Here is a 5,537-nt window from a genome sequence, read left to right as displayed (position 1 = left end):
TTCAGCTCTAAGATTTTTATAAAGACACCCATTGCCACCCTCACAGGCCATAAATCCCGATTTTGTTCATCCTAGATCTCACTTCCACTCCTGCCCCTTCCACAGTACTACCACATGTGGCTGGTGTGTGGCCAACACTGTGTTAAGAAGTGAACTTACACAAGGGGTGGGGCATAGCCAGGTCAAGACTAATGCCCCAGAACATTGTGGTATTGGCCATAACATTCTCTCATCCTCCAGTTCCCTGGCCCTGGAATCTAAAATCTGTGCCTTCTGTATTCTGGGCATCCGGAATTGTCTGGAAGGACCTGAGAGGCCCAGCTGGTGCCAGAAGATAAACTTTCCTGCAATAAAGTATGTTTACATTTCCTAGACACTGACAGATACTTCCAAGCCACCTTGGCCTCACCTCTCATGTAGCCTTGGATCCTCCTTGCTTGAGTGGCCTTCAGTCAGATGTCAAGCTTGAATTGGCCAGAGACACCAGCAACCCCCATTCCCCAAGCCACCGCAAGCCTCCTGAGAGGGATGTGCAGTCAGAGGCCCAGCTGAGGAAAACGACAGGACATCGTATGACTGAGGCCCTCCCTCTGAGGCAGGGAAGACCCTGTGCCAGCTGGCATTGTTTTCCCAGAATCCCCTGGAGGTGGCCAAATATTGGGACAGCCAGACTTGGGCCCTAGAGAAAAGTTGGAACACAGGCCTCTGGCAATTTAGTACTCATTGTTGGGGGTAAAGGCAAGGTTGGTGTGGAGGAGGGGCATCATCTGAGGTCAGAAAGAGGCAGACAGGCACCCAGGAAGGGAACAGAGAAAGACGAAGGAAAATTACACACACACACACACACACACACACACACACACACACACACAAACACACAGATACACATGGACATTCCAAGGCCTCAGAAGTTCCTGAGAACAGAACCATGAACTCCCTCCATTAGGATCACATCCGACCTACGAGAAGATGGCACTATCATACTCAGACTAACCGTAGACACAACATTGAGCCTCTCACATATCTGTAATATCTCATAACCCACCAAGGAATTTCCTACCGTACACAGTGCTATGCGGAAAAATCAGGCCACCTCTTTGTTTATTGTTGGTCATCGGGTTTGAACTTTGGGCCAGGGTGCTGTCCTTCAGCTTTGCATCTGAAGATGAGCACTCTACTACTTGAGACACAGCACCACTTCCTGTATTCCGGTGGTTCATTGGATATCATGTATCACAGACTTTCCTGCAGAAACTGGCTTTGAACTGTGGTCTTTACAGCTTTATGAGTAGCTAGGATGACAGTTGTCAGCACCGGCAGTGACCAGCTTCAGCCACCTTCATAAAATCAGAGGAAACCCAATTCGTCAGGCCACAAACTTCTTGCAACCCTTGACTTCAAACTTTGACACCCAGCATCCAAATCCATCCTTCAATGGAGAGAATACAGATACAACAATCCCACCCCTGCACCCATCCAACCACTCCCTGCCTGCCACAGGCCTCATCCTGTTGAGTTCTTGGTAAGGCACCACCCATCCTACTGTGGCTTCAAACTGGGGCAAACTTGAGGAGTTCTTAGAAATGTCTGTACAGTGAGGTCAGCACCTGGTTTCTCAATCACAGCACCCACACACACCTCCACATCTTTGCAGGCAAACACATTTTACTTTCTTTCTTTTTTTAAGTTGTGGTGTTTGAACTCAGGATCTAGGTGCTGTCCCTGAGCTCTTCAGCTCAAGATGAGCACTCTACTACATGAGCCACAGCACCCCTTCCTGTTTTCTGGTAGTTTGTTGGAGATAAGACTCTCAGGGTATTTCCTGCCCAAGCTGGCTTTGAATCATGATCCTCAGATCTCAGCTTCTGAGTATCTAGGATGACAACCATGAGCTACTGGCACCCAGCCAAAGATACTTTTCCATGCTTGTCATCTTATCCCCTCAGGAGACTGAGATCTGAGGACTGCAGTTGGATGCAACCCTTGGCAGCAAAGTTCATGAGAACTCTTTATCTCCAATTAAACATCCAAAAACCGGGAAGTGGAGCTGTGGCTCAAATGGCAGAGTGCTAGGTTTCAGCATCAAAGACAAGACCCACACCCTAGTTTCAAGCGTTTTCTAGTGTAGAGACACACAAGAAAGTGAAGCAGGTGGGCACATCGGAGCTCAAATCTAATACATAGTACTCAAGCCTCCCAGAACAGACCCTATCTGGCTCTGATTCTCTAGATTCTTTGTCTTACATCGTGGCAGTATTAGATGGGACTGACCATGCACCAAGTTAGGACATTCAAGTATAATCTCATACTGAGGATCCAATAACCTTATCAAAGAATCAGGATCTCTCACTGTCCTGCCTCAACACTGGGCAGTGAGGTGAGATCTAGTCATCCAAACACATGATATGGGAACCAAAGGGTTTTTTGATGAAGGGATGGAGAATGGAGGTCTCTAGGTCCCTCTTGGGGAGGTGAAAAGGGCTGCTCTATCCCAGGAATGTTCCTGTGTTGTGAGTATTATCAAAGAAACAACCATGCTCAGAGACCAGTGCCTCTGGTTTTCCCACCAGCCTCTACCCAGCCCTGCCCCACCTTCACCCTGCCCTCTCTGAATCTCAGATCTGCCATCTAGACTAAAGACTGAGCCAGCAAAGAGATCCACTTCTGCCTCTGAGAATGGCAGGCACAGGGCCCTAGCACCCTCGCTATGAAGTCTCAGGGTGACAAGGTTCCCAACTCACACCCTCATTCCCAGGCTGTCCTGTGACAGTGATATGCTTACCTCTGTCTCTGGTGGAGGAATGAACAACGGGGGTGTCATCTTCAGAGTGAGCCCTGGAAAGTCCTAGCCCCAAGGATGTACTGCACAGGCATCCTGCAGCGAACAACGGCCAGGTCATCAACAGTAAACTCAAGGTGTCAGGATTTTTAATAGCAGTGTGGCTGGATCAAAGGCTCTATCACTGGTAGTCTAGGTTGTCAGGTAAGATCATGACTCCAATGTCTGATACACCTGACCTGGGTTCATCCTCCCTCTTTATCTTCCTGCTTATCACTTGCCTCCCCACTCTTGACACTCCCTCACCCCAATACCTCCCTAACCCTTGGACACTTTCTTTTTATCTGACCAGAAAATAAACTACTTGGAGTCGGGGATGATAAAAAAAAAAAACCCTGAGCCCTAGGATCTACCAGAGGCTGCTTTCCTCTGCAAAAAGTGACCACACAGCTCCTGGATGTCATGAATTTGCTAAGGGTTCAGTGGCTTGGTCCTACATACTGGCTTTAGTCTCTGAAACTCTCCCCACAGAAATTGTGAATGGTTGACTCCCTTGATCCAGGGACTCCAAACCAAGGCTTGCATGTTTTCCCTTCTTCCCTCCTTTCCTCTTTTTCTCCCTCTGTCCTTCCCTCCTTTCTCTCTCTCTCTCTCTTTCCTTTCTTTGTGTCAGTCCTGGGCCTCTAACTCATAGCCTAGGTGCTGTCCCTGAACCTTTTTACTCAAGGCTAGCAGTTTATGGCTTGCGCCACACATCCCCTCCTGGCGTTTTGTTTTTGGTAGTTAATTGGACACAAGAGTCTTACAGGCTTTCCTGCTTGGGCCAAAAGCCTCAATCTTCCGATCTCAACCTCCTAAATAGCTACGATGGCAGGTGTGAAGCACCAGCATCCAGCTCAAACCAAGGTTTCTTCATGTTCTTTGGAACCAGTCCTAGAACCTTTCATTGTCTATGGCCCCCCAAAGCCTGGCGCACTCTGTAACTGTTTGTGGGAAAATAAATGAGTATCTGTCTATGACAATACTACAGAAAAGTCCCATCTGATTCAGATAAGTATCCTCTGTTGTGGAGAGCCTGATGTAGCTTTCACCTATTCTCCCTCCTCCCTCTTCATGGCCTTCTGGTGCCACTTCACTTATCTATTTTGGCTCCGAGGATGTGAGCCACAATGTACTCGCTGGATTCTGGGGCCTCTGGGGTGCCTATCTTCTCAAAGATATCTGTCCAGCGGCTGACCAGCTCTGTGGCACTCAATTCCCCACTCTGGTATGAATGAGGTTGCCTTGAGCTGAGTGTTTGGTTCAAGGGACCTCCTCTCCTCCCCATGGGGCCAGACATGATGGTCCATCACATCCCCCCCCCCAAGTTTCATGTTGCAGAGAAAGGATCCTTGAGGTAGCCTGGGGTCTCTGAATATCTCAGAGTCTAGTACAGGTGCTGGGAATCGTCTCTCTCACAGCTGGCAGGATGGGGATGGTGAGGTCACAATCTCTGCTCTCCATGATGTCCTGCACTGCGGTGCTAACCTTAGAGAGAGCTGGAGGAGATTCAGCAGCTGTCGGCAGTCAAGGCACAACATTCAAAGCAGGAGACAATCTGGCTTGGGAACTCTGCCTGTGCTGCTTTGTACGTAATTTTTTTATTATTATTATTGTGAGAATACCATACAGAGGAGTTACAATTACATGGGCAAGATAACAAGTACATTTCTTATCAAACATTGTTGCCTCCTCATTGTTTCCCCTTCCCATCCCTTTCCATACTCCTCTCGTCCCCCCACCCGAACCTCTCCCCACCCCCCGACCAAAGTTGTGAAGTTTGTTTTTCAACATAACAAGGTGTACAGCTCATTGTTGCAAGGGGTCCACATGTATCCCTAGTTAACGATTTGTTTTTTTTTTTTCCCTTCACCTCTACAAATTATACCGACATCAAGTACAGTGAAAGTATGGGTTATACTGTGGGGAGGGACATACAAACAACATAGAAATCATCTTATGAATATGATAGAAACAATTGCTTGAAAGGAAAAAAAAACAGAAAATATATTTGAATACTTATCTTGGGGTTCATTCCACTAGCATCACCTTATCTGACCTTTTTTGCTTGACTCAGACATATACTAGATATTGAAAATAAAGGAAACCATGGGACCTATGCTTCATTCGGCCTGGCTCACTTCATTTAATAAAATTTTTTCCAAGTCCTTCCATTTCCTAACAAATGGGGCAATGTTATTCTTTCTGATGGAGGCATAGAATTACAGTGTGTATATACACCACATTTTCTTGATCCATTCATCTACTGAGGGGCATCTGGGTTGGTTCCATATCTTAGCTATGGTAAATAAAGCTGCAATAAACATAGTCGTGCTGGTAGCTTTAGTGTGGTCCTGTTTGTGATCATTTGGGCAAATGCCCAAAAGTGGGATTGCCGGGTCATAGGGGAGCTCTATGTGGAGTCTTTAGGAACCTCCATATGCTTTCCAAAGTGGTTGAACGAGTTTAGTCTCCCACCAACAATGAGGTAAGGTTCCCTTCTGTATTCATCCCCGCCAGCATCTGTTGTTATTAGAGTTCTTAATTACAGCCATTCTCACTCCGGTGAGGGAATATCTCAATGTTGTTTTGATTTGAATTTCTTTTATGGCTAGGGAGGTTGAGCATTTCTTCATGTGTATATTAGCCATGCTTCTCTGCTCTTCAGAGAAGTTTCTCTTTAAGTCTTTAGCCCACTTATTTATTGGGCAGTTGTTTC

The sequence above is a fragment of the Dipodomys spectabilis genome, unplaced genomic scaffold (assembly GCF_019054845.1).
Source record: "Dipodomys spectabilis isolate Male_0828 unplaced genomic scaffold, ASM1905484v1 ptg000418l, whole genome shotgun sequence".
NCBI classification, from domain to species: domain Eukaryota; kingdom Metazoa; phylum Chordata; class Mammalia; order Rodentia; family Heteromyidae; genus Dipodomys; species Dipodomys spectabilis.
This window is presented reverse-complemented; position numbering follows the sequence as displayed.